General features: G+C 50.7%; 1 protein-coding gene across 1 annotated transcript in view; it reads left to right on the forward strand.

The window, feature by feature from the left end:
* LOC133356668 (contactin-associated protein-like 2) overlaps positions 1-20,185 on the forward strand; it is a 160,185-nt gene that overhangs the window by 43,179 nt on the left and 96,821 nt on the right. The gene's annotated exons all lie outside the window — the stretch shown is intronic.

The raw sequence follows: 20,185 nt of genomic DNA on the forward strand, positions 1-20,185 counted from the left end.
GCCCAGAACCGGTTCAAATGCTTCGCCACTGTTATTGGTCGTGAGCGGGAATCGAACTCGGGTTACCGGATCCGTAGCGCAGCGCGCTAACCGCTGCACCACCGCTCCCCTAGTCTGTTAATGCCATATGGGGGATCTTTGTCTCTATTTAGGGTTTTTTCATACAAAGCAGAAAATGTTAAAATTATCCCCCTGAATGTTGAGTCAGAATGAGGCGCCGTCTGTAAAAGGGTATATTATACGGAGCACGAATATCTTTTGATAGTATATATATTTTCACATTATCTCAAGTTTTTACTCTTTCCCATTGGTTTTGCTGTAATTACTTGTATAATGCTCTTTTCGCTTACACACGATGTCTGTGATTCGTAATAAATTACCGGATGAAAGTGCTTCTGGTAGTGGTGCATTTGCACTCGAAGTGCCCATTATTGAGATGACTGTGAACATGAGAGGCTCTGAATGGACCAGGAGGCTCTCAGTGTTAAGGCCGAGTCGACCTAGGGGAGTCACAACCCTCGTTTTGGACACGAGAACGTAAGAGGCCGAGTGGAAGTTGGTCCTCTAAAAACATTTCAATGGTAAATTGAAACTTAAATAGCCATTCGAAAAACAAAGACAAAGATCCCCCGTTATGCATTCAACAAACTGTTGGGGCAAGTGCTGTTAGCGAGCACCACTGAAGTGTGGCACAGCACACGAGGGGGTGCGGTGTCCAGCACCACCACCCTCGGCCGCCTTTGTCTTCCCACTGCCGATATTTACACACCGCACCCGGTACTAACTTTAAGGCTGAGTCGACCTCGGAGAGGCCCAGTTCCAGTTCAAATATTCGTCGCTATTATTGGTCGTGAGCGGGAATGAAACTCGGGTCACCGGGTTCGTAGCGCAGTGTGCACTGACGCAAAGACAAAGATCCCCCGTATAACCTTGGCAGACTGTAGGGGCAAGTGCTGTTAACGAGCACCTATGAAGGCCGGCACTGCACACGAGGGGGTGGGTGGCCAACACCACGCCCGGCCGCCTTTGTCTTCCCAGTGGCGATGTTTACACACCTTACCAGGTACTCATTTGAGGCAGAAGCGACCCAGGACCGGTTATGATAATATAATCGTCCTTGGTGTTGGCCGTGAGCGGGAATCGAACTCGGGTCGACAGGTTCGTAGCGCAGCGTAGCGCTAACCGCTACCCACACTGACACACACACAACACATTGTGTGTGTGTCAGTATATCCGTTGCATCTCAAACAAAGAGCAAAAAAACACACACAATCAACACCTGCAACCCCAGTGTCTCTCTCTCTCTCTCTGTGTGTGTCTCTCGCTCTCTTTGTGTGTCTCTCTCAAAACGATCCGGATTTGAGAATCGATCCGGGAGAGGAGGACACAACATCTGAGAAAATGATGAATTCAATCGCTGACAACAAAAAAATCCATTGGGCGTCTGTGGCTGTTCAATGGCAAGCGTTAAGCGAAGCAAGGATACAATTCACTTGAACACGTGGTCGGCTTTCGCGAGCAATGTTGTCCAAAATAAAGGGATTTTTATTTATTTATTCTTGTCGTTTGAGACCGCGTTAATATAAACGTGTCGTTAAGCCCGCCACCACCCGACACAGCCAACGAGTGGGGGTTGTCACGTGAACAATCGCTGATCTCATTTACTGCGATTGGCGGTCGGAGGGCTCCCGAGGAGGTGAAGTATGGGGAGGGAGGTGGGGGGAGGGGGGGGAGGTGGCAGAGGGAGGGGTTAGAGAGCATGAATAATACACAACCTTCTTGACCCTTCAGGGTTAATAAAGGATGGGAGAGAGGGATGCGAGGTCGCATGAATTTGCCCTGCCTCGCCGCCTCCCAACATCGATTCCACCGGTGACCAATTACTGGACCGTCACGCGAGCTGGGGCGCGCGTGTGTGTGTGGGTAATATAGCAACACACACACACACACCATGGCTCGGAGTAATATAGTAACACACACACACACACCACCACGGCTAGGGGTAATATAGCGGTCAGCGCGCTGCCCTGCGAACCCCACGACCCGCGTTCGATTCCCGCTCACGGCCAACACCACCAACAGTGGTGACGATTGTCTGAAACGGTCCTGGGCCGTTTCAGGTCGACTCAGCCTCAAATGAGTACCCGGTGCGATGTGCAGGCATCGCCACTGGGGAGACAAAGGCGGCCGGGCGTGGATGTTGGCCACCCACCCCCTCGTGTGCCGTGCCGGCCTTCATAGGTGCTACTCGCTAACAGCACTTGCACCAACAGTGTTTTAAGGCTATACGGGGGATCTTTGTATTTGTAATATAGTAATGTATATACACACACAGCATGGCGAGGGGTATTGTAGTGGTCAGCGCGCTCTGCTACGAACCCGGCGCACAGAGTTCCGATTCCCGCTCTGGGTCACCAACCCCAGTGACGATTATCTGAACCGATCCTGCGCCTCCCCTAGGTCGACTCGGCCTCAAACGAGTGTGGTAAACATCGCCACTGCGGAGACAAAGGCGGCCGGGCGTGGCTGCTGTCCACCCACCCCCTCGCGCGCCGCGCCGGCCTTCATAAGATGCTACTCGCGAGAACACCACTTGCCCCAACAGTCCGTTAGAGGCTATACGGGGGGTCTTTGTCTATTGTGTCGTGGTTACTTGGGTTGGAGCGGTGGCGCAGTGGTCGGCGCACTGCGCTGCGAATGAGCCGCCAGTCTGAGTTAGGGGTTCGATTCCCCGGCAGCGGTTCTTGCAGTGCCCGCCCATGGATAAAATCAGTGGCGATCGAGATAAATAAAAAAATATCAGCCAACCGCCACTGACCAACACACACGATCGATCGAGTCTGCCTGGGGAGGTCTTCACGCAGCAGCACATCATTGATCAAGAGCTGTAATAATTGTATTTTCTTTATTTTTATGGAGCGACTGGCACGCGCCGTAGGAATGTGGAGTTGACACCGCTGGCTTAGGGCCGTGCGCAGAACGGAGTGAATCGCCCCATACTGGTTTGAGCGGAGAGACAGCACGAGAGAGTGTGAGTTACGTTCAGCCGTAATGAACACCGGCGCTTGTGTTGAAACAAAACAAACACAGGTCGGGCGGTGTTTAATTTGTTCAGCATTAGGAATATCTGCTGTACAGCGCAGGTTATGGAGGCCAAGATTGTAATGCTAGAGCCAGGATTAGGGTTAAGGCTAGCGGGGATTGTCCGGGTTTGACGAGGATTGTGTGCGGGTTGTCGGGTTTTGTCGATGCTCGGGTTGGATTTAGGGCTAGGGTTCAGTTCGGGTTTGAACGAAGTTTGGGTCAGGGTTAGAGCTCGGGTTCGATTCGAGAAAGGGCTGAGTTTATATCGGGGTTAGGGCTAGTCTCCAATGAGGTTTAGGGCTAAGTTTGGGGCAGGGTTATGGTATAAGTTAAGTTGGGTTAGGGGTTTGGGCAGGGGTGGGGAACGTCCGGCCCGCGGGCCGTGTGAGGCCCGCGAAATCATTTGGTGTGGCCCTGCCAAGGCAACCACAGGCGGGACTCGAAATGCAATAAATCTAGGAGCAAACATGGAAAAGCAGTTGTGAGTAGCAACATCATCAATACCAACTAACATCACGCGCCTCGCCAAAGAGAAGCGGTTCCAGCCATCACTTTAGGGGTGAGTTAATTAAATGTTTGACCAAATATAACAGGCTAATTATTAAGTTGATAATTTTGTATGGCTCGCGAATGATGTTATAAATATCCAAATGGCCCTTGGCAGAAAAAAGGTTCCCTACCCCTGGGTTCGGGGATAAATTATGGCTTTGGTTGGGTCAGAGCTAGGGTTAGAGTCAAGGTTAGGTGCAAGGCAAGGGTTCGTGTTTTGTCAGGGTTAGGGCAAGGATTACAACCGGGTTCAGAGTCAGGCAAATGGTGGAGTTTAAAGGCCATAGATTTCAGGGTTGAAAAAATTGGGGCTAACGTCGAACTAAGAGCCTTGGTGACGGCGATTGTACCCCGATGACATCTCAGCCGCAACACAAAAACACATTACCTCTACAAACGTGTCAGCGAGATAGCGTGGCGACGCATCGACAATTAATGGCGTTCCCGTTGCATAATTATATTTATCGGGAATAGAACCTTTGCCTCTGTACCGCGTGGCAGCGCTGACTGCCCAACTGCAGCAGCAGCAGCATCATCATCAGCCGTCCGATTGGGGGGCGGGGGGCACCAATCATCTCATCAGCTGAGCGCTAATTGGACGATAAAACTGCATCTTTAGGGCTCTCAACAGATTGCAGCGGCCGTATTTATATTTTCCCCGTATCGCATAATGGCTCGATGCTGTACAGTGCTGCGAGGGGGTGAGAGCGGGTCGTGGGGGGGGGGCTGAGGGTGGTGGGGGCCCGAGGGAGGAGGGGGGCTGAGCTGCTGTTAATTGCCCGTGTCGATGTTCGGGGGGGTGGGGGTAATGGGCGAGGGGGGCGAGGCTGAGATTCCCCTCCGTGGAGCAGAGTCAGCGTCTACCCCGCCCGGCAACGGCCCCTCCCAGAGGCAGCCGCACTGCGGACTCGCAGCCCTCCCTCCCTCCCTCATCAGCCCGGCCCTCTCCTACCCAGCCCTGCCCTGTCATGCCCCACTAATCTTACAATAACCATACCCTGTTATTAATTTCATCAATGCCCTGCCCGGCCATGCCCTCTCCTCCCAAGCTCGGCCCAGTGCTGATCAGTCTCTTCAAATATCGCCCAAGCCTCCCCTTTGCCGTGCCCAGTGCAATGTTTGAATCCACTCCGGTAACGCCCCTGCTCAGTAGCCTTGCCCCCTTTGCCCTGCCGTGCCCTCCCCTCCCTTGCGTCGCCCCTGTCCGGGTGATGTGTGGGGGGCGGGGGGGGGGCAGTAGAGGTGGAGGAGGCGGGGGCGAGGGGGTTAAGGCTTTGGTTAGGCGGCGTGGTGCGTGGTGATGGCGTGGGAGGGTAGATGGGGGGGGGGGGGTAGTCCCTAGTTGGTGGTGGTTGGTGGTGGTGTATGTCAGTGCTGTCAAAGAGTGTAAGCCGTCATCGCGCAGACTCCTCTCGTCATCGTGGCAGTAGGAGAGGCGACTTTGGCCGGCCCGCCGAACAACGAGACGGTCACGTGGGCTCGTGAAGCCGTCTGGAACGCTTCTCCCTTCCCATGTTAGGAAGGCACCTGGAGCTTGCGCACGTTGACATCGCCTCCGTTGAGAACTCATTTCTTTCGCGCTGCGATTTTCGTGCCGAGTTTGTTGCCCCCGCCCCGCACCTCCGATTAGCACGGTTGGCTACGTACGGTGCGAAAGAAGTACAACATACGTACAACATACGTACAACATACGTCCATGGGAGGGCTGCGGGGCCCGGGGCAAACCCCACGGTGTGCCCTCCCCCCCTCCCTGGACTCCTTCAAACTAAACGGGAAATATGGCATCTGACACTGACGTCTAAGTCGCCCCGATTCGCCCATACACCCTCGGGACGCCCCTGGGTGGTGGTGACGTTGGGAGAAGGTGGTGGTGGTGTTGGTGGTGGTGGTGTTGGTGGTGGAGGTGGTGGTGTTGGTGGTGGTGGTGTTGGTGGTGGAGGTGGTGGTGCCGGTAGGGATGAGGATGGAGCTTGTTTGGTGATGTGGGGGTGTGTGGTGAAGTGAGGTTTAAAGGTGAGTCTCTGTAGGGATGAGAGCGGAGTGAGAGGGGTGAGTGGGGTGAGTGGGGTGAGTGGGCGAGGTTTAAGGTGAGTATCTATAGGGATGAGAGTGGGGTGAGTGGGGTGAGGTTTAAGGTGAGTATCTGTAGGGATGAGAGTGGGGTGAGTGGGGTGAGGTTTAAGGTGAGTATCTGTAGGGATGAGATCGGGGTGAGTGGGGTGAGTGGGTGAGGTTTAAGGTGAATATCTCTGTAGGGATGAGAGTGGGGTGCGTGGGGTGAGTGGGTGAGGTTTAAAGTGAGTCTCTGTAAGGATCAGAGTGGGATGAGAGGGGTGAGTGGGTGAGGTTTAAGGTGAGTCTCTGTAAGGATGAGAGCGGGGTGAGAAGGGTAAGTGGGGTGAGGTTTAAGGTGAGTCTCTGCAGGGATGAGAGTGGGTGAGGTTTAAGGTGAATATCTCTGTAAGGATGAGAGTGGGGTGAGTGGGGTGAGGTTTAAGGTGAATATCTCTGTAAGGATGAGAGTGGGGTGAGTGGGGTGAGGTTTAAGGTGAATATCTCTGTAAGGATGAGAGTGGGGTGAGTGGGGTGAGGTTTAAGGTGAATATCTCTGTAAGGATGAGAGTGGGGTGAGTGGGGTGAGGTTTAAGGTGAATATCTCTGTAAGGATGAGAGTGGGGGCTGATTTATGTAGAAGTGTAAAGCGCTGAGAGGGGCAGAGAGAAGCAGAGGACACGTAAGATGGAGAGAGGCAGCGATATATTTACTGACATTTAACAGCGAGAGAGAGGGAGGGAGGGGAGTGGGGAGCGAGCGGGGTGAGAGTGAGGACTGAGGAGCCAGAGTAGAGGGCGGGGAGAATGGGAGAGTAATGTGCATTGAGAGAACGGGAGAGTGGCGGTGTGGGGAGAAGTGAGATGGGGAGGCAGGCGGGGAGATTATTTGGGAGGGGGGGGGGGGGGGAGTGATGGCGAAGGAGGTGGTCAGAGATGAACACGGTGGAGAGCGAGAGCGTGCGAGTGGGAGAGTGCGCAGTAGAGATGGCAATGGTGCATGGCAGCATTACGTGGGAGAGCCAAGACGGCAGAGCAACGCATTGCACGGGAGAGAGTAGACGGGAGAGGTGGAAGAGCGTGCATGGGAGAGTGATGGGGGAGAGGGTGTCCAGGAGAGAGCACACGAGATGGTGATGGGGGAGATGAGTGTACGCAGGAGAGAGTTCACTGTGGTTAACTGTTGGCAGAGCATGTGAATGTAACCTCTGCTTGTGGCATGCTTTGATTGGTGACTTGCAGAGCCGCCCCCTGGGGTACGCCGAATCTGGGCGATTGCCCCGGGCCCCGCGCTTTGGGGGGGGGGCGCTTCTACGCCACGGTGTCAGATGTAATACTTATGGTTTGGTTTGAAAACGTAAGGGTGGCCCCGCGTGGTGTAAGTCGCCCCGGGCCCCGCAGCCCCACAACCCCCCTCTATGGACGGCCCCTATTGGTGTGTAATTTATTCGTGTAAATCCGAGTAATATGCCCGTGTCGATTCACTGCTGGATGAGTCGGTCATAGAGATTGTTTGATTGTACCTCCCCACGTCTACATGTCTCTGGTTCTGTGTTTTATCTCTCTCTTAAATTTAGCATTCTCAGGAAGAACGTACTCAACCAGGTAGGGTGTTGACTGTTATGTTATCCAACTCTCTGTTGTATTACATTACATTTCTAAGTATACTAGATTTGTGTTTCTATTTCATTTATACCTGATGATGATTGCTTGTGTTGCAATCGGAACGTTGTGTGCTAGTATTTAATTTATTATTTTCTCTTTATACGTCACTTTACCGAAAGAACCAAAGAGTAGGCCAGTGTGGGGTTTGAGATGTCACAAGGTGGGGGGAACGCGACAGGACAGGTTCAGATCGCAGCCGCCGATGTTAGCCTTAGGGGCCGTCCATAAATGACGTCACGCACCTAGGGGGGGGGCAGATTTTTGTGACGATGTGTGACGAGGGGGGGGGGGGTTGAGAAATGTGACGTCACATCAAAATGCGCCACTTTAAATAAATATAGAATTGTTATAACAAAACTAATTGTTATAACGACACATCTACAACATCGGAGTGCAGCGCCACAGTAAATACGCACTACAATGACAATAGTTTAAAGCGATTTTAAGCATGTTTTATTTTGAAAATAGAAATATGGTTTTGGGGGAGGGGTGGGGCAGAGCTTTGTGACGTCATATTTCAGGGGGGGGGGTCGGACTTTTTGTGAGGCCGTGTGACGACGGGGGGGGTCGAAAATCGTCCAAAATCGAGCAGACGGGCAACGCGTATAACCGCACGCGGATAATTATGTAAAGCTTTAAATCGATTACATATAATCATAATCGATTTTATTATAGTAATCGATTAGAATTAGAATCGATTATAAAATAAAATTTATAATTATAATAGATTTTAATTATACTCGATTATAATTATAAATAATTATACTCGATTATAATTAGAATGAATTCTAATTATCCACGTGCGGTTTTCCGATTTGCGGATTAATCACGCACCTGAGATTGTGACGCGAATGAATAACTCGTGGATTTTTCCCTTCAGCCCAAAATTAAGAATAATAATAATAATCTAAAAACAGTTATACATTGTTATTCATGGAAATGTTTATTGCAAGTCACGTGCTTTAACCGAACAACATTTTGTTAACTCAAACATAATTCGTACCTATTTTAGTGATTTTTGGCATAGAGATCCGCGGAAAATGGATATTTTTTGGATTATCTCCGTCATGAGCGCGGATAATCGAGTCGACTGTATTTGTAAAAATAAAAGAGGTAAGGTTCATCTTCTTGGTTCTTTCGGTAAAGTTACGTAGAAGGGAAATAATACAATAATAAAAATAAAACATTATTATTTCCCTTCTACGTGACTTTACCGAAAGAACCAAGAAGATGAATCCCTGCAGTCACGAAAGCTTTAAATCGAAATTTAGAGGTAAGGTTATCGCACAACCCGCGGCGTTAACCGGGGCGGCCACTTGAGTTTGAACCGCCGCGCACCTCTGCAACGACAAGCAGCCGCGCCGTCTCTTCACTGCGGGGTGGGGGCCCTTCACCCCCTCCCACATCCTCTCTGATTGAGGTTGTCGTTTGAAAACGCCGCTACGTTCCGTCAGCTCCTTAATTAGAAATTTAAAACAATTAGGGGGAGGGGAGGGGGGGGGCTCCCGGTGTAGTCACATGTGACACGGAATTAGAATAGTTTTAACCCCTTCTCGTTTGAAGTTCCAAGATTATTATTTTATTTTTAAAAAAAAGTTGGGGGGGTTGGGGGGTGGGCGGGGAGAATATCTCAATGTTTATATTTGTTTATTTCCTCCATTCGCAAAGCGACATCACGAAAGCTTCGTCCCGCGGCAAATGTGCAACACAGTCCGCGTTCGCTGTGCCAGCGCTGTCCCGCTCCGAAGTGGTTTTTATTCCTGCGAGGATTCGTTCGTGTTACTTTTTTAGTTTTCTGTTAACCCCCCCCCCTCCAATGTTCCAATAATTATTTGTAGATAATTTCTGGAGGGATTTGTGCGAGATTGCTTGATCAATGTGCGTGCGAGAGAGAGAGAGAGCGAGCGAGCGAGCGAAAGCTTCGCATTGCTGCCTCTGCGTCTGATTGCTCCGGTAGCAGCGGCCCAGATATTCCGCGGGGATCTTTTTTTTTTTTGAGATTGACGCCGAGGATATGTTTTTCTAGCCCAGTTCCCCGGAGATTCGCGGTGAAATCCATCGGGATTGTGGCTTTCAACGGGAATCCTGCCGGGGAATTCGCGGCTTTGGATGTGTGTACTCTGCGTTCCCTTTTGTGAATAACTTGTTATTATATTATTATTATGTTATTATTACGACTGCTGCTACACTTGTTTAAGCCTCACTGGAGTCTCAAGGCTCTTTGCAAGGAGAGTGCTGCCAAGTTGTTTGCACAAGTGGGGGTCGATGATGATGTGGCGGCTGCTCCTGCTGTACGTGATCCGAATCGAGCGATTGACAGGTAATGTGTTTTTTGGTTTTTATCATTGTTGATGTTTGGGCGGCCATCCGTTACACCGTGTGTGGGGTGTGTTTTTGTTGAGCTCTGGGGATCGGAGAGCCCGGAGGAAACCGACGCAGAATAGTAGATGGAGACAGAGAGAGAGAACACACAAACTCCACATAGAGAGATAGAACACACAAACTGCACACACAGACACAGAGAGAACACACAAACTTCACACAGAGAGAGAGAGAACACACAAACTCCACACACAGAGAGAGAGAGAACAGACAAACTATACACAGAGAGAGAGAGAGAACACAAACTCCACAGAGAGAGATATAGAACACACAAACTGCACACACAGAGACAGAGAGAACACACAAACTCCACACACACACAGAGAGAGAGAGAACACACAAACTCCACACACACAGAGAGAACACACAAACTACACAGAGAGAGAGAGAACACACAAACTACACACACGAGAGAGAGAGAGAGAACACACAAACTCCACACACAGAGAGAGAGAGAACACACAAACTCCACACACAGAGAGAGAACACACAAACTCCACACACAGAGAGAGAACACACAAACTCCACACAGAGAGAGAGAGAACACACAAACTCCACACAGAGAGAGAGAACACACAAACTACACACACACACAGAGAACACACAAACTCCACACACAGAGAGGCACCCGTGTCACGAGTCGAACACGAGGACCCTTCTCGCTGCGCGGTGCGAGTGCCACCACAGACTCAGAATCTTTATTGAGACCGGAGGAGGAATCCGATGAGCTATGAAGCTCTTTCTTCACACGTGTCCGGGATGGGTGGGTGGGGGTGGGGGGTGAGCGAGTGTCAACCACCGTGCCCGCACCGCCCTGCCCGCTGAATAATTTTCCGGGGTGTTGTTGGTTTTGTTGTTGTTGTTGTTGTGTCGTCACTTCACCCGCGACTCGTGCGATCGATCCGGAGCGGTCGGATTACACTCCTCCGAAATGCCCTTTATACAACAAACAAACACAACAACAATCTGATGACAAATGTCGCGAGCCATCGTTCGAAAATCCTCTCGCGTGTTCCGTCTGCATCTGTTGTGCGCTCCCTTCACTCGCCACGGATCCTTTTTCGTTGATCCTCAACGACAGCGGGAACCCTCCTCGCGTGGCGTCCTCCGGGCTTGCTGGGGCAGCGGGGCAGATCCTGGGCCTGGCCCTCCACTAGGTCAACTGAACCTTAAATGATTACCTGACACGAGTGGCGCGCCTGGTCTTTCGGGGCCGGCACGCCGCCACGCCAGGTAGCTGGTTGCGGCCGCGCCAGTTACCACACTTAGGCCTGAGCTGACCTAGGGGGGAAAGCTCCACGCACTCGAGCTTGTGTCGATCACCTGCCACTCGCGTTATTAGCCTGGACCAGGAACCACTGAATCGTCACTGCAAGACAAAGATCTCCCGTATAGCCTCAACAGACTGTTGGGGCAAGTGCTGTTAGCGAGTAGCACCTATGAAGGCCGGAACGGCACACGAGGAGGTGGGTGGCCGACACCACGCCCGGCCGCCTTTGTCTCCCTAGTGGTGATGTTTACACACCGTATCAGGTGCTAATTTGAGACTGAGTCGACCTAGGGGAGGCCCAGGACCGATTCAGATAATCGTCACTGATGTTGACCGTGAGCGGGAATCGGACTCGGGTCGCCGGGTTCGTAGCGCAGCGCGCTAACCGCTACACTACCGTTCCCCACACACACACGGTCACACACACAGTCACAAACACACACGCACACGTAGAACCACACAGTCACACACACACACACACAGTCACACACACACAGACACACACACACGTGCACGCGCGCGCGAACCTTATCCATCTGTGGGTGCCCAGCGTGAGTCATTTGCTGGCTGACGCTTGATAAGAACACGGTGGGGCACAGACAGACAGCGAGAGATCCCCCCACCTGAACCACCATCCTTCTACTCCCCCCACCCCCCGCCGCTACAACTGCCCCCAACCCCCTCGCCCCCCACCCCACATCATCGTGCCCACGACTAAAACTGTGTAATTGAATTGCTTTATCAGCCACGAGCATAGCGCTACGACTTATTAGAGCTTCTCTGCTTTCTCCCTGGCAGCCGTCTACTCTAGAATCCGCACAATACGGTTACTGTGTCGGGTGCGCCTGCCAGATACGCACGCGCACGTACGCGCGCACGCACGCGCGCACACACACCTGTCGCTCGCTGGCACACACATACATACGCGCGCACACACACGCACACACACCCACACACACACACGCGCACACACACACAACAACAACCGCCATTCGCCACTAAGTGGCGGTGACGTCACCACGACGCTTGTGCCAGGCCATGTGCACCTTGAGGCCACGTGAAGTGTCGAACGCCCGCTGGCAGGAGGTCACGGGGCAGACCCAGCAGGTGCCACGGGTCGACTGACCGAGATGACTGAGATGACTGGCTGATGCACCACCTGTGCCCCCTACTGTGCCAACTTGCTGTGATTTAGCCACCCGGCGCTCCGCTCGTTGTTGTGAGCGTCGCTCCTCCGCCCTCCGTTGTTGTTGGAGGGCGACTGCCTCCAACTGCCCAGTAGCGTCCTTCACGAGCCTCCTCCACAGAGGCCGATATTGACACCGCTGGTACCAGTCATCGGCAAGTCCACCTAGCTCCACGTCCTTCTGTACCACATCACTCTATCTCTTCTCTAGCCCGTGCCGCACCGCATGCTTAAACAGCTTTTGTTCGGCCGGATCGAGGGGGCTAAACGGGCACACACACACGCACGTACACACCCTGTCGCTCGCTGGCACACACACGCACACACGCGCACCCTCACCGTCAAAAACAAAGAGGCCCCCACATAGCCTTTAGCAGACAGTTGGGGGCGCTCACAGTGTCCACCATCATCTGGCCTTAGACTCGAATCGAGACCCACAGACTCACATATAGACCCATATACTCACGCAGAGACGCATAGACTCACACAGAGACTCACAGACTCACATCGAGACCCACAGACTCACATAGAGACCCATAGACTCACATAGAGACCTACAGACTCACATAGAGACCCATAGACTCACTTAGAGACCCATATACTCACAGAGACTAGACTCACACAGAGACTCAACTCACACAGAGACCCATATATCTGCCCTCACAGAGTACATCATCATTTAGCCTCAGACTCAAATAGAGACCCACATACTCACGCAGAGAACCATAGATCCTGCCCTCACAGTATCCCACCACCATCTGGTATTAGGCCTTCTCTTGCCCCGTGGTCGCCAGGCACGTAGAGAGACCACTCCAAAGCCGGCCTCAGTAACCGGGCCCTCCCTCCCTCCATCCTGCACACGCGTCCCACCCAGCGCAGCCGTGTTTTGCCTAATAGCATCTAGAGTGCTTGCCACCTGCCATGCCACCTGCCATGCCACCTTGATGATATCGCTCGATATGTTCACCGTTGCCGGTAGATTGTAGTACGCGCCACGTGGTTAGGAAGTAGGCGAGGCACCGCGAGACGTGTGCTCGACGTGGTGTGCTCGGGTGCGGTAATAATGTTTTCCACGGCCGCCCGTTCGCCGGAGAGACCGCAGTGAAATTAAAGCTCCGATCGCGAATGCGAGTATTGATTATATTATTGACGTGCGGCTGTTTACACCCACCTGCCTCAACTCCCCGCCGCACCAACACACAGTAACCGGCGTGGTGAAGTATGGTCAAACGAATCCGCAAGACCGGGACGGCTTGGGTGGTGGGGGGGAGAAGGATCCTTCATCTAGCAGTGGCTTTACCATGGCGGGATGATGACACGGCTGTCAACCCAGACGGTTTACCTCGTATTCTTGTACAGGGAAATTGAGTTTTCATGTCCATACGTCATACAGCCGTTTCAATAGGGGCAAAAACTGTTTTTGTCTATTTGTCTGCGTTTCTCCCTTGCGATGGGTTTTTGTGGGATGAACGTTGAGACTTATAAGGGTCACCGGGTGACCAATTAGGTCTGAATCGGTCTGTAACAAGGTAGGCACTAATTAGGGGTTGACAGGTATGTGAGTGTGTACATCCACATATCAAGCAAGCTGCAGCAGTCTTCTTGGTTCTTTCGGTAAAGTCACGTAGAAGGGAAGTAATAAAATAATAAAAATAAAACATAATAAAATAATTCTCACGACGTTTATGCCACAACGCAAGCAACCGTCCTCAGGTGAAGAACATGTCATGAGAATTATTTTATTATGTTTTATTTTTATTATTTTATTACTTCCCTTCTACATGACTTTACCGAAAGAACCAAGAAGATGAATCCCTGCAGTCACGAAAGCTTTAAATCGAAATTTAAGCTGCAGCAGCATCAGCATGCACGATCGCAGACAGTAGTGGCATGATAAGTAGCATCATTGACACCAATTATCAAAACTAATACAGCACAGTTTTTGTTTAGTAACATAATTTTTATTTCGATTTAAAGCTTTCGTGACTGCAGGGATTCATCTTCTTGGTTCTTTTGGTAAAGTCACGTAGAAGGAAAATAATAAAATAATAAAAATAAAACATAATAAAATCATTCTCACGACGTTTCGGCCACAACGCAAGCAGCCGTCTTCAGGTGGAGAACAGGTCTGTCAGACTCTGCCTTCTCGACAGACCTGTTCTCCACCTGAAGACGGCTGCTTGCGTTGTGGCCGAAACGTCGTGAGAATGATTTTATTATGTTTTATTTTTATTATTTTATAATTTTCCTTCTACGTGACTTTACCGAAAGAACCAAGAAGAACATAATTTGTCTCTATTTGTTTGTGTTTCCCCCTTGCGATGGGACTTTGTGGGATGAACGTTGAAATGTATTAGGGGCACGGGGTGAGCCAATGAGGTGTGAATTGATCTGTAATAAGGCAGGGCGCTGATACGGGGTTGGCTGATACAGGGCACTGATACGGGGTGTGCGATGAGATTGCAGTGTCGTCGTCGTCGTTATCAACAATGTAAGATGCGCTCTGTGTCTCGAGCCAGTGTGGTGCAGGCGTCACAGTTCAACTCCTCGTTAAGGCCACTCAGAAGTCATCTAACGCCCGTGGGATGTGAGAGTCGTGGGGGAGGGAGAGAGGGAGGGAGGGAGGGGGGAGGAGGGGGCTGGTGCTTTGTGGGTGTCACTATGTAACACGATTTTTGTCCCTGGGTATTAAGTGTCATTTTTTAATTGCTTATGCCTCAAAAGTATAGAAAATGGCTATTATTCCCCCACAAACTTTGCTTTTGTGACCACGACTTTACGTGAAGGAATGACACATATGCACGCGTTTTATCATTGAAAATAGTTACATTTCAAATTATCGCTGTCGTGGTCACAAAAGCAAAGTTTGTGGGTGATAATAGCCAATTTGTGTACTTTTGAGGCATAAGTAATTAGGAAATAACACTTACTACCCAGCAACAAATGTTTTTTTTGTTACACAGTGTTATTAAATGAGTGGATTATCAACTTTGCTTTTGTGTCCTGGTCAGAAAAGCAAAGTTTGTGGGTGATAATAGCCAATTTGTGTACTTTTGAGGCATAAGCAATTGAAAAATAACACTTACCACCCAGGGACAAAAATAATAATTTGGTTTGTTACACAGCGAATCAAAAGACGGTCGCAATCAGATCAGAGGTGTTACGCTTGTTAGCTGCGTTAGCTGTTTTTGCACCCACCCGTCGAGCTTCTGAAACAAAATAAAACATATTTCTAGAAAACGCACGCAGTTGGTCGGCGGGCACTGAGATGGGCGATGCATGGAGCAAAGAGTTTAAAGAGAGAGAGAGCGAGAGAGAGAGAGATAGAAACATAAAATGTCAAACTAAATTCGAAGCTTTCGTGACTGCAGGAATTACTCTTTGGTTCTTTCGGTAAAGTCACGTAGAAGGAAAATATATTAAATAATAATAGAATACGACGTTTCGATTGCAACACAAGCAACCATCGTTAGGTATGAATGAATGAGAAAACAAACATAGTAAACTTAGAAATATAATGCAATACAACACAGAGAGTCGGCTAACACAACAGTCAACACCCTACCTGGTTGATTACGTTCTTCCAAAGATTGCTAAATTTGAGAGAGAGACAAAACACAGACACGGAGACGCATAGACAGACACACAAGCAGACAGAGACACACACACACACACAGAGAAAGACACACACATAGACAAACAGAAACAAACATAAAATGTCACTTGTAGGGGAGATGGGAACAGCGTTGTGGAGGAGTTCTTGGGCGCTCCGTTGGGCTTGCCGCTCGTTCGCAGCGACGATTAAATTAAAATCTGTCTTTGCGATTGGAACGTTTCAATATGTATTTATACGGGAGACGTGTTCAGCGAATTTTATTTGCAAACGGTGTAGTTCACGTGGATTCGTTATTGTTGATAATAATAAATAATATTCTTGGTTCTTTCAGTAAAATTCGGAGAATTTAATTGTTTTATTTTTACTATTTTATTATTTCCCTTCTACGTGATTTTGCCGCAAGAACCAAGAATACGAATCCCTGCAGTCACGAAAGCTTTAAATCGAAAAATAATAAATTACTTGTTTGTCCAGGAGAGCCTCACGCGGGGGAGGAAACCCACATGTTATGCGAGGGGGCAATGCTCTATCCCCGTACAGATAGAAACAGATGGCGATTAGTCCACACTTGCTGCACTGCCTTCTCCTGGAGAACCAGGGTACGGCGCTTTAACGCATCGGCTTTCGCGACCAATATCATTTGTAATAAAGGTTTTTTGTAACGCGATTTAGGGTTCGATCGCGTAAATATAATTGCGTCGTTAAACCCGACGCAGCCAATCAGCAAAGTTTGTCATGGAAACAAAACGCGCCAATGAGTTACTTGTTCAGCACACCGCTGTGTTGCGGAGTAAACCCACTAGAACGTTGACAATTGGAGGACGACGTTTCCGCTGGTGGTTACAACCAGCTTCGTCAGGATGATTAGCCAGAATTGTCAAGAAGAAGTCCCTCCGTTCCGGTCTTAAATTCCATCTCCCAGACGCCCAATGGACGAGAGGTTATTTTCAGTTTTTTACAACAATGAGTGTGCGGTGATCCACCTACCCTGGCCGCTGTCTCCGCAGCGCCGGGTTACAGACCCTCAGTTCTGCTGCCGGTAGATGGGGCGAAACGTCGGACGTGACCTCTAGTAAGCGCAGGGGGGCGGAGTGTCATTGACCCGGCGTGTCAATACGATTGTAAGTGCTTTTGAGAGATCCCTCATTCAGCCCAATTTAGAATGGCTCGTGATGAAATGTAAAGTTTCTGTTTAAATGTTAATGTGTAATTGTTATCGCTGTATTGATCAAGGGCCTCGCAGTGTTTAAGCTTCTGTACATGATTGCTATCGATGTGCTGTCACGTGTTTTCTGCATTGCGTTGTGCGTGGGCCAGGTGTCCCCTGGTAGAATGGGTGGTGGGTCTCACCTGCGCTCCTCCCGTCACCTGGGTCTAGATTGTTGCTGTTGTTGTTGTCATTCCGCTGTTTACCCAGGGACATGCCTGTGGGCTCAATCGTCATTACTGCCATCATCATCACCACCATTGCCATCACCACTACCACCACCATCATTTTCACCATCATCAACATCACTGCCATAATTATTATCATCATCACCAGCATTGCCATCACCACTACCATCATCATCATCATCATTTTCACCATCATCATCATCACTGCCATAATCATTATCATCATCACCACCACCATTGCCATCACCACTACCACCACCATCATTTTCACCATCATCATCACTGCCAAAATCATCATCATCACCACCATTGCCATCACCACTACCACCACCATCATTTTCACCACCATCATCATCATCACCGTCTGCCCACCAGAGGCCGAAGCGTGATGGACTGTGACGAGACCCGCAGAGATCGCAGTGCGTCGACGATTCAGACCAAGCCAATGGGAGCCACAGCAGCTGCGCATATACTTCATAACGACGATGATGATGAGGATGCAGGACAAAGACAAAGACCAACCGTATAGCCTTCAAAAGACTGTTGTGGCAAGTGCTGTTAGCGAGCAGCTGTTGAAGGCCGGCACGGCACACGAGGGGGTGGGCGGCCAGCACCACGCCCTGATGATGATGATGCACAACATGGAGATATAAATACTCCCTGCTGTGATCTCCACCCAGAACAGAGACCACGGAACGCGGAACGACTCGGTGCCCGATTTGCAAACACGAAGGATGGAGGCATCATTATTATCATCATCATCATTATTATCATCATCATCATTACTATCATCATCATCACAGCGGCGACGATTCACCACTCCGCTTGCTACTCCTGACGCAGTCACCTGCCACGGCAACGTCCACGTAAAATGAAAGCTGTTGCTCTATGCATCAACATCAGCAGCCGTACAGAGGAGGAGGAGGCAGAGGTCGCAACCGGATACCCGACACCCGTACCCTACCCGATACCCGGCTACCCGTACCCGGCCGAGTACGGGTACGGGTACCCGATTGCTACCCTGGTGCGGCCGGGTACGAGTACGGGTAGGCCATGAGTCACTGGTGAGTCACCGTTTGTCACTCATTTCGGGTAGGGTACGGGTAGGGAACGGCGACCCTGGTGCGGCCGGGTACGGGTAAGGAATCAAAACCCGTTTGCGACCTCTGGGAGGAGGATGAGGAGGAGGAGATCGCTAAACGGGCACTAAATGCTGATTGTTTTCACATCCACCCGAGCGGGAGATGAGTTTCGTGCCACCGCACGTAGCTTTCTATCCATTACCTGGCAAGGCTTTTGATGAAACAAATTTAAAAAATCTAGATTTGAAGTTTTCGTTAATGCATGGACCCATACACGTTGGTTCTTTCGGTAAAGTCACGTAGGTATAAAATAAAATAAATTAAATCACGACGTTTCGGGCGCAACACAAACGTCCGTCATCAGGTGGGACAACCACAGCAAGAAACAATTGCTGAAGTGGGCAAAAGGGCTGCTTGTATATTTGATACCGAAAGAACCAAAGAGTAAATAAAAAAATGCAGCCCCAATGAATTAATAACACGGCGGGCGCGTTATCTCAATCCGCCCCCCCCTCCCCCATTAGCGACGGTGCACAGTGAGGGCGAGCCGGGCAGCCCGGCGGAGCGAGGGATGCCTCGGATTTCACGGGGTGGAGGGAGTTGTGGGTGGATCGTTCTCTCGCTCGCTTCGCTTTGACAACCCACGCGCCCCATCGTCCTGCAAGGCCCATGCCCTCTGCGAGTTGACTCTGACGCCATAGGGAGCCGAATGGGGGGGGGGTGGGTCGCGTGTAAAAGCTTTTCGGATACCTAAAACACACAAAAAATGCACTTTTAAAAAATATATATTAATGCGCGATGGTTGGTTTGGTTTGCATTGGTGCAGATGAGCTGTGCGGTGAGGTTAGTATCGGTTTAAGTGAGTTTAGTACTGGTGTTGGTGAGCAGTTTAGTGGGTTTAGTATCGGTTTAAGTGAGTTTAGTACCGGTGTTGGTGAGCTGAGTGGTGAGTTTAGTATCGGTGTTAGTGAGCTGCGTGGTGTGGTGAGGTTAGTATCTGTTTAAGTGAGTTTAGTACCGGTGTTGGTGAGCTGCGTGGTGTGGTGAGTTTAGTATCGGTTTAAGTGAGTTTAGTACAGATATTGGTGAGCTTGCGTGGTGAGGTTAGTACTGATGCAGTGAGTTCAATGCCGGCGCCGTTGTAATAAAATCAAAATCCATGAGAAGATTCATTGGATGGATGGACACACAGACAGAGACAGACGGAGACAGACGAAGACGGAGGGATGGAGTGCTAATGTGTGGACTGCCAGGTAGATGGACAGCCACAACGCACTCAGAGATAGACTGACGTGGACAGTCGCGCGGGTGAGAGATGGGCCTACAGATGGACACGCTGATTGACACGCGGACACAGACGGATTGACGGGCGCAATATCTCCCAGACAAAGCCAGAGTGCACTTTCGTTGGCTCCCTTTAAACAAATATATCGGGTGTTGTTCCATCTGTCTCTCTCTGTGTGTGTGTGCGTGTGGCCAATGTTCATCGCCGTCGGCAGTTCCTTGCCGGTGTCAGAAATTCCACATTCCTATGGCAGGGTCGAGTTCGGCTCCACGAGGCAAACCAAAGCCAACGACTCCTCGTTAAGCAAAGCCCACCACTACCACCACCACCCCCACCCCACCACCACCACCCCCCCCACCACCACCACTCCCCCCCACCTCACCACCACCACCCCCACCCCACCACCACCACCCCCACCCCACCACCACCACCCCCACCCCCACCCCACCACCACCACCCCCACCACCACCACCACCCCACCACCATCACCACCACCCCACCACCATCACCACCACCACCCCACCACCATCACCACCACCACCCCACCACCACCACCACCCCCACCCACCACCACCACCCCCATCCCACCACCACCACCACCACCCCCATCCCATCCCACC

The sequence above is a fragment of the Lethenteron reissneri genome, chromosome 7 (genome assembly GCF_015708825.2).
Source record: "Lethenteron reissneri isolate LAM-NWPU_2019-01 chromosome 7, ASM1570882v1, whole genome shotgun sequence".
Classification (NCBI taxonomy): domain Eukaryota; kingdom Metazoa; phylum Chordata; class Hyperoartia; order Petromyzontiformes; family Petromyzontidae; genus Lethenteron; species Lethenteron reissneri.